We start from the raw sequence: 10,537 nt of genomic DNA, 5'->3' as shown, positions 1-10,537 counted from the left end.
GCAGCAATAGTTTTAGGCATAGAGTCCCTGAGAGCAAGGCTGAGCTCCCAAAAAGCATTACAAACTCTTGCATCATCCAAAGGTAGGAAAAGCCAGAGTTGCTAAGGAGTCAGAAGAGATACACTGGCAGCTGTTGCCATAGGGTATTGGGTGTCACACAAAGCAGCAAAAGACGGTTTTACTGGGAAAGCTTAGTGCCATGATTTATTAACCTTATCCCAGTGGCAGGAGTGAGAATCTCCTTAGTCTGCCTAATGCTGCTATTAATGCTGCTGCCGCCACCACTGTTGCTGCAGGCAATGCTGAGCCAGCCATTCAGAATTGGTCTAACAAATCTAGCTCCAGCCTTGCAGCTTTATTAATGACAGAAGCCCTGAAGGGGTGGGATCCAAAGGCATCACACACAGATTTTTTTTTTCTCCTCATAAAGCACAAAAGGCAAAAGTGGAATGTTCCTGAGGAATTTTTCACCCTTGGAAGGAGTGAAATAAAACTCCTTGGATGTGCTATTCTGTTTATTCCATGGGAGTCATTCAAAAGGAAAGTGTATATTATAGGGCTTAGCTCTCAGACTATGCAGGCAAAGGATTCTTTAGACAGAATGTTCATTGGCAGTGAATTTCCTGACTTTGCAAGTGAGCACACTCCTCTCTTAGAGTTCCTATAAAAAGTTATTTTATTATTATGTAAAAGGTTGTTATAAAGAAGACAGTGATCAAATGTTCTCCAAATCCACTGACAATAGGACAAGAAGAAATCAGCTTAATTTGCAGAAGATTTAGAAAAAACTACTAACTGTAAAGGCAGTGAAACACTGGAACAGACTATGTGGCGAAGGTGGGGACTTCCACATCGATGAAAGCTGTAGTGGGTTTTTTTTTGTTTTTGTTTTTGTTTTTTTGTTTTGTTTTTGGTGTGGTTTGGTTTTTTTAAGAACAGGTTAAGAACATAGGAACTCCCATACTGGCTCAGACCAAAGATCCATTTAGCCTAGAATCTTGCTTCCAACAATGGCAAGTGGTAGATAAATTGGAGGAAGATCATAAGCAGCAGAGTGATCCATCTCCTAAGTATCTTGCCTTTTACCAGCTGGTCATAGGTTTAGGGAAATCCTGACTCTGAATGTAATAGCCCCAGATGGATCTATCCTCCATAATTTTTTCCTGTTTTTGATCCAGTTGTATTATTGGCCTCCACAATGTCCTATGGAAATATGATCTTGGTACACATTCTGCTTCACAGCTTGGTGATGGACCAGATGACCTCTAAGATCCCTTACAGCCCTGCATTGCTGTAACATAACATACAGAAATTTTGAATTACTTTACCTTGAGCTAATGTAGACTCCATGCTTGACAAAATGAGTAGGACTGTTTTAATACCCTATAACTACATAACAATGTGGTTACCATGTGTGGGATTCCATTTCTCTCATAACTCTTAACATATCAGGCAAAGATTTTAATTTTACAATGTTCTTAATAAAGCTCTGACTAGTGGTAGTACTTGCTATGTGTTACATGCTTTCCAAACATTTAAGGAGGATGGCCCTTATTCTAAGGAACTCCCAGTATATGGGCAAACAAACAGATAGAGCTTGGGAGGATAAACAGTAGGCAATTTATATCCCAATTGACTTGCTAGGTAGCAAAACACAAGTCTGTCTTCAAGAGAGAGTAAATATGGACACATTACAAATGAGTATAGGACGGTTATAACATGCAGAAGAAAGAGATAGCAAAGAAGAGAACATGATGATGTTTGAGTGCAAATCTGCCATTAGGGCAACTGAGGTCAAATGCATTGATGAAGATGGACAGGGAAGGAGTTAAGTATTCCTTCTGCAGTTTTATCTTAGATCTGACCTGAGTGACCTAACCAAATGCCTCAGGCACCATCAGTGAATGGGAAGATCATAAAAAAGAATGATCACAACTCAGTCCAGCACTGTTGGATCCACGCCAACCTGCTGGAGCAGCAGCAAACTGACTGGGAGCCAGCAGCTGAGGACAGAAGAAAACCTGGTCTGGGTAATGATAGATTGAGTAGATTAAAATTCATTAAAACTGAGGAATTTTACATCTATGGGCATCAGCTAAGGAGAAACCTTTCCCTCATCTGACTGTCACACAGGGTCATGGGCAGCCAGGTCTGGGAGCAATCAGGATCAGAAGGGTGTGAGGAATCCAGGTGTTGGGAAGCCAGAAACCAGGAGATCAGTCCAACTCAGAGAGCCAGAAGGCCAGCCAGAGCATAGTCAGAAGGCAAACCAGATCAGGTATCAAGGAGATCAAGCTGGGAGTCACATTAGGAATTGAATGGTCAGACAGAACATGGAGTCCAACAGCTAGCTAGGTTGGGTAACCAGGGGATCAGTTGGAAAGCTAGTAAAGACACAAGCCGAAGGCAAAGCATCCTGAGTACAGGTTGAGCTTTGTTGCCCAGACACTTCCTGTTCCTATGCAGGGGTTTAGGTGGCAGGTCAACTGACCTTGACTGGCAGGGAGTGGGTGGATGGCTAGGCCTGGATGGAGGCTTCCAACCTGGGGGAGCTAGGTGAAGAGGTAGCAGGCTGGGGTTAGTAGCAAAAGCCAGGAGAGCCCACTACAGCAGGTTCAAGACTCTAGCCTGACAGTAACTGAGGTGGGGCTGGGCTGGAGTTGATGTCTTTGCTGGGGCTCTAGGTGACAGCTGGTGGGGCTAAACTACTTGTGTGGTGAGTCAGGGAAATAAATGGGGTTTGTTTTCAGATTGCCAGGTCTTCTTTGGTGATTTGTAAGAAAATAAAATATTGTGAAGGTTGTCAACAATTTAATCTCATAGATGGGACATGTGAACACATTACTTTGGAGAAGGAAAGGCTCCAGCTAAATGTTGAAATTATTCTAAAGGGTCCCCTCACCCTGATAATGGACTTGGCCCATATTGCTGCTCTTGGCATGGGGTTGGAGGGGTACAGCTAGTTTCACAGAGTTTGCTTTCTTGCCTTCTGTTCTGCTACCAGCATTTTCCTACATGGAGGAGGTTCTTGCGCTGAGCTGATCTTGTCAAGGATCTAGCTAGGAGTTGTGTTATTGCCATATCCGGATTAAGTTCTCTGTTGCTGCTATCATTAGTATTGATTATAAATTGATATAGTGTTGCAAATGTACATAGTGCTTTACAAGTATACAAATGTTTCCAGGACTGGAGCTAGCAAAGGGAGAATTGGGAAGAATTTTTAATAAGCAGTGCATATTACATTGTTAATTTTTTGTTGTAAGTATTGTGTAATCCGGTGTAGGATGGGTCTTGAAATCAGAGGCCCCATATACCAGAGCCCTGAGCTTCACTGTAATCATTTACGTAAGTATGTAAAGAGTACAACGTGTGTGCAAAACTGCCTGTCAGAATGGCAGGATTCTAAACTACTTTTCAGTGGCATAAGCAAGTACATGAGATACAGTACAAATTGAACTGGACCCTAGGACTATTGTGTTCTATTCCTGGTCCTGCCAGTGTCTTATGATGCATTCTTAGGCAATTCACTTACACTTACATTTTCCCAAGTGTGTTCCCATTTCCAAATGAAGTAACATTCTCTCTCCTCTTGGGGAAGAATGGGAATGTGATAGGACTTCCTAAATGGAATATCATAGGAAATAGAGATTGGCCATGGCGGTAGGACCAGGTAAGAGATGTGTGCATAAAGTAACCAAATAACAATCATATTTTAAATAAAAAAGTTGCCATTTAGAAAAAGAATCTTGTTTTTTTGCTGAAAAACGTTTGGTTTGCTGGCATTTTTTCTGTGAAATATTAAAAATTCCCAAACAAACAGTTTTTACAGGGAGCCTTCAGAACCTGTCAGCCTGAACTACATAAGTGGTAAGTCTGGATTTGTAAGCAGGTCTACAGTGGAATAACAGATTGAAAGCAATGGATGAAAACCTGTGAAAGAGTTTTTGCTATGTAGAATTAAAAACAAGGCTTGTAGTAGTGCATCTGAGCTTTGTTGGTGGAGAGGAGAATTGTTGAATTTCCAGAAAAGAAGGGGAAGTAGGACTCATGTAGCTCCACTTTAAAGACTTTGCTGTGACACAGCCAGTTGGCACATACCATGTTTGCATTTAGAACTTAATTTGCTTAGAAAGTCTTCCCATGGCATTCTTCTTCATACTATCTGAGCACCTTGAAATTAGTCTTCACTACTTCTCTCATATTTCAGATCACTACTAAACACAGACACATTTTCAAGAGTTGCCACTTATACAGAGAACCCAACTTTAGGTCTGATGGTCCATGCTGATTGGTATATTGACATCAATGTCTGGGTGCTCTGTATACCAGACTTCTGGGTGCTCTAAATGCTGGAATATGACTTTTAAGACTTGCCCAAGGGAGTTGGTGACCAAGCCAAGGATCAAACCCAGAAAACCTACAGCTCAGTTTGGTGCTGGAACCACAAGACTGTCCATCATATCTTATTTCTTGTTTGCTCGTTGTTTTGACTTAACTTACTCTTCTTTTCCTTCCTTTAGATGATATGACTTAATCCTTTCCTTACACATCAGGCCTTCTAATCTTTTGTCTATCCTCTGTTTTTTCCTTTTGGTATTCTTCCTGCTTTATTATGGCTCTTTTGTTACAGAGGTGCATAAATTATACACCAGAGTGACCAAAATATAACCAGTGCACCATGAGCTTCCAGGGAAACCAGTAGAAAGGTTCCGATTGGCCAGGTCCTACATGTTTGGATCAGGGTTGCCACCCTGCAGCATGGATTCCACTAGTGGCATGGGTAGCCTGTGTGTGGCATGCAGCTGACTGGGGAGGGTACAGGCAGCACAATGACAGACAAGGCCAGGTGCAAAAAGCAGAGCATCAGACCAGGCAGGGAACACAGGGCGAGGAGCAGAAAGCTAAGCAGCAAATAGGGTAAGGAGAAGGGATCAGAGTGACTCTTGGAGAGGGTGCAGGGCTAATTTGTGACACACCTGTCAAAAATAGTGCTCCCCACCCCCACTGGTTTAAATCACAATTAGACAGGTCCTAGATGCTGCTCTGGGAGTTCTGCTATGCAGACTGTTGAGGCATTCATCTTCAAAGGTGACTTCACACCCAAAGAGATTATGCATTTATACCCAGTTGTGCTGCTCTGTGGTATAGAAAGGTCTGATTTTTTTCCCCAATAAATGGCATTTTTCTGTATATACCATTCTTTCCTGATTGTTAATGAAGCCATCACCTGACCAACATCAGTATTTCTGTGGCATGTGGTTCTGTAGGAGAAGCTTCACCAATATTTTTCACAGGGGAAATTCTTATTTTCACTCTAGTCTTAACATGTCTTAGCCTCTCTGTGTATCACAGCATGGTATTTGCCAGATTGTATCATGTCATCTCTGTCTAATTTCTGAATATTTCATATGTGGGCCAGTGAGTATCAGAGTTTCTTAGCAAATGAATTATTTTCAGCTTGTTTGTGATATCTGATTCCACCCACCAGACTTGTAAAGCTATATAAACCATTAGAGGTGCTTAAAATAACAGGCCCTGAGACAACAACACCTTGTTTCTAGAAGCTGGAAGAAGAGCAAGGGAGGAAAAGTTCAATTCAGTTAGTTCTTGGGTTGTCTTTTAGCTCTGGAGAAATAGTGAGCGGGAAAAGATCATTCCTGTTACAGTCTAGATGCCTCTGCCATCAGTTTTTCACAGGGTTTTTTCATACTTTTTATGTGACAGAAAAGAACATAAGAAATGCAGTGAACCTCATCAGCCCCAGTATCTTTTGTTCTGTGACAGCTGTGGCTTCAAGAGAAATGTATCCTTTCCTTTTTCCTGTCTTTCCCACATTTGTCTATTTTACAGTGAAAATTTCCTATTGTTTCTTCCATTTGTTACTTTCTCTTAATAAAAATATATATAAGACTCACCTTTCTAGGACCACTTAATGGCCCATCTAGTTCTGGCAGCTTCTCCTGGCTGTCCTGGAGCACATCCATGATCCACTTGTTCCAGTACCTCACATACCTGTCAAACTTTACAATGCAAATTAGGGTAAAAGATTATCAAAGGCAGAGGGAGATTGAGAATCTAGTGCTCTCTCCATTTCTTCTCCCTTTCTTCTTTGATCTTCTTGTGTTCCTCCAAGTCCAGTCTTTCCGTGTGTGTTAATGTAGTGAAGAGGGGAACTAATGAGTGCAGGAGCCCTGGCTACTACAGAAAAAGCTTTTACAGTGTTGAAGTTTCCAGCACTAGCCTGACTATGAATTCTCTTACTCTTGGTGTTATTGCATCTTCAAACCTTGATCAAGATTAGACAGACAAACAGACGGAGGGACATTCTTGGTAGTCCAAGATGTTGATCACTCAATATTCTACATTATGCTGATTAATAACATTTGTAATTTTATTTCTAGCAGGTGCAGGAGATATTATTTTTACCCATGTATTTAACACTTTTGGAAAGGTATTACTCAATTTCTTTCAATAAGTTTGTATAGTGACCTCCAGAATAACATTGTAGACTTTCTATCTAGTTTACATTGGTTGCCTTTTCATTTGAATGCAAATCTCTGTTGCTGTAAGATGGGAAAGGGCAGATAAGGTGCTTGACAGGCCACTGTATCTATTATCATCATTATTGACAAAGCCCTGCCTGGAATGATATAGTTGGGGATGGTCCTGCCTTGAGCAGAGGGTTTGACGAGATGACCTACTGAGGTCCCTTCCAACCCTCACTTTCTATGATTCTACGATCCATTATTATATATATATCTGCACTATGCAAAAAGCTAGTGATACCATAGCTCCATGATCTCCCCTCTCTCCTTTTCTCCTTCTCTTTTTCTTTATGGTCTACCACTATCTCACGTTCAGCAAGAGAAATCATTATGCTTGTGATGGAGATTGCAGGGGGTAACAGTAAAGACTTTACAGCTTGCTACAGAAGTGCATAAAGAAACTGCCCTCTGTTGGCTGGACAGTGCAAATACCATGCATCTCTTGTCTCAGAGGACAGGAATCCTTTAACTCAAACTTACAGAGCATCTGGTAACTCTGGCATTATCTGTTTAACCATGAAACATAGATGAATCCAGCTAAAATTAGTGTGCAGTGTCACTCAAACCTATTCCCACCTCTTTTTTTTTCCCCACCCATGAAGCTGTCCCATTTTTTAAAAAAAAGATTACTCCAGAGTTGAAAGTGCCAGCTTTCATCCTTAAAGGTAAAAGACCAATAAAATTCTAAGAGTGTGGAAGTGACCCTTTGGATAGAATAGTCTAGTACAATCTCATCCTAAGGCATTGCTTCACTTCCTACCTACAACAATGTGTCGTCTTCAGAATAGCAATGCTTTGCACAGCACTTAGAGAATAACATTGAGTGGCTTTAAAAGCAGTGTATTTCTTTTTTATGTCACAATTAAAATGTTTGTATGAAAAGCAAGAAATCCACATAAATGTGAAGACTAGAATATATTTAATTAAACACAGATGACACATTTTTGTGGTTTGAAACTTATCTACATAGCTTTCCTCTAACTAAGACCTGCCTTTTCTAGGTAACCTTAGCTGAGGACAGCTGTGGAAATTGCAGTAAGTCACAGTGAAATGTGAGGATTCCTTTACCATCCATATAGTTGTTCAATGTTATAGATGTGCTGCTTATTTATGAAATGTGGCTAAGGTTACACTGAAAAATAAAAGTATAAGAGGGAATTATTGCTTTGGATTCAGAAGAAAAATTAAATATGCACTCATTACTTACCCCACTTTTGAAAGAAGTCCAGATAGACTTTTGTGAATGTTAAACAATATTTGTTTTATATACAGCAGAAAGCTAAAGGCATGTAAAATGCCTTTTTTAAAACTTTCACTTGTTTTTGTATCAGTAAGAACCTTTAAGTTTAATACTGTGGGGGGACTGCTGGCTGGGAGAGGGAGAAGAAACTACTGAAAAAAAATGTAGAAATCTATGCTTTTCTACATGCATACATCTTAATGGGGTCTCCATTATATGGGACATGATGAAGTTAATTACTATTTACATGTTTATTCAAAACCATTGCTAACTAAATTACACCAATTGCTTCATCCATTTTTGCCTTGGCAAATGTATTTAGCAAGATTCAAGGAAGGGTTTGCATAGTTGTATGGATAACAGAAATATACAGGGTTATGATAATTGATCCTAACAAGCTTTGAAAGGTGTATTAAACATTGTGGTTAGGGCTTACACCAGTTTCTAACTAGTAGAGTATGTGTCTTCATGTGGAGTTAACTTGGATGCTTATCATGGTTTTCCTTCCCATATGCAAACACATTTTCCTCATATTTGGAGGTACTTTATATACCCAAATGAGCTGGCACCACAAGGTATGGATCAGACCCCCTGGCTACGCTTTAACTCTAACTGGAACCCGTCATTCTGCAGGAAGAAGTCAGGATTGTTCTCTCAACTGTGGACAATCTTTCCTTACCCCAGTTCCCCTGAAATCAGGCAAGCTCTCTTACCATTGATACAATTAAATTAGAAAGAACATAGAGCACATCCAAAGAAAAATCATGGACAAATTCATGATTGTGGTGGGGATGTTAAAAGCTAAAGTAGGCCAACCCAGGTGTTCAGACCAGTGTGGCAGTCACTCAGACTAACTTGCAACAAAGACAGACCCTTATGGTGCATCCCCATGAGTGGGAACATGAGTATCCCAAGGGACAAACAGCAGTGGCAAATATTTGTGGTGCTGCTAGTTGTCCTCAGGCGTGCCCTTGAATGTGGGCTGTGGTGTGTGACAAATTGCCTGGGGTGGAGTAGGGCAGGCTGGCCCCAGGATCCTTACCTGGGGCCCTGGAGGCCTCCTGAGGCTGCAGCGGTGGCAAGCCAGGCAATGAGGTTTTTTTTTTACATTAGGATATCTCAGTGTAAAAAAACCCCACTATGCTGGTAATTAGCAGTGCAGTGAATGCATGTACGTGTGGTGCATGCAGTTTGCAGCACCACAGATGGGTTTGTGGTCCTGCAAGCCACATGTGTGCTTGTGGGGATGTGCCCTTAGAGACTAGAATAAAACCTAAAATAAGGTTCAGATTATCCCAATCTACCTACTGTTCAGTTTTGCAAGCCTCTGCAAGTAGCTGGTAGTAGTCACTAACAGAGTCAGGTTATTAGATTAGGTCGTCCACAGGATTGATCCAGCATTATAATCCCTATAATCCTATATCTACAATATTTTCACTGTCTAATATTTTTGCTATTGAATATGTACTGCAGAAACCACTTAAAAATCTTCTGAAAAGAATGCTTCAATTATGTTAAACACTGTACCAATATTTATATTAAAGCTTCACTGCCTTTTCAGTTCCTTTGTATCCCCAGAGCAGAAAAATGGGCCATTAGCCTGATGAAGACTGGAGCTCATACACTGCAGTAACTTGCATGGTTAACCCTTCAGTACTGTGGATCCTGCTCTCCCCTTCATTTTGAGAAGTATCAGCAAATAGGTGTAGTCCCTAGCAGCATGGCTCTAGCAGGAGCCTTACCATCCAGGGATCAGTAGGAGCCAAGTTGCAGTGCAGATGGCAAAGGGATCCATGGGTTTAAACGAGGATTGTCTTTTGCATGTTGAAGTTGGGGAACAACATTACTTCCACTCCACAACTAATGAGGTGCCAAGAAACTCCCCTTCCTGGGAATAATCCAAGGGGAGAGAATTTGGCTGCCTGCATTTTAGACTCGTTAAATGCTAAGCTAGCTAACCTTGGGGGAACATCAGATGCTTCTGGCTCTGCTGAGCACATTCAAATCCCCTTCTTCTGGCTCAAATCCCCTAGCTTCATTGAGCCAGAAATGGAGTCACACTTTATTAAAGCAAAAGTAGGAGGAATTACTTCCTGTTTGAATGGACTCATTGCTCCATACACAGAAGATACTCAAAGCTGCATTTTTAAGCCTTAGGCTTTTTGTTCTTAAAAGTAAATTTTCAACTTTTTCCAAGGACTGTAAAAAAGATTTAAAATTATAAAGTAATGTAACTCCATGCAAGCAATGAGGGATACAGCACCCAAGAAGGTTAGAGCTACACATAGCATCAAAACCTTCCTGTCAATTTTCTGGTACCCACAGATGATGTTTCACCAAAATTAAACAAAACAAATCAAAACAAATAACACTCATCTTTTTGTAGTATGGGACTAAATGTGCAGGCCTGCTTGTTTTCCTTACAAAGAAGACCTGCCTTTTTTGTTTGGTCAACTCCTTCATTATCAGAAGGGCAGAAAAGGGAGTATTTGCACCCCTTAATCTTTTCTTAAGAAGTTCTACTGCCTGGTTTTATTTCTTAAATACAAAATGGCTCAGAAAGGTTTTCTCCACTGCTCCAGCCATTATGGCAAGTGTTCGCTAGAGGGCACCAGATGAGAGGGAATGCTTTTATCTGACCCAGAAAAGATTCAGATTCAGGATATGCTTTTTTCATTGTGTCAGCAGAGTTTTCTTGACATGTAACTTACAACTTGCCAGATACAGCAGGGGCATGCTGTTCCCAAAGAGC

This window comes from Crocodylus porosus, unplaced genomic scaffold (genome assembly GCF_001723895.1).
Source record: "Crocodylus porosus isolate Cpor-Errol unplaced genomic scaffold, CroPor_comp1, whole genome shotgun sequence".
Classification (NCBI taxonomy): domain Eukaryota; kingdom Metazoa; phylum Chordata; order Crocodylia; family Crocodylidae; genus Crocodylus; species Crocodylus porosus.
The sequence above is the reverse complement of the archived record's forward strand: the minus strand, read 5'-3'. Positions refer to the sequence as shown.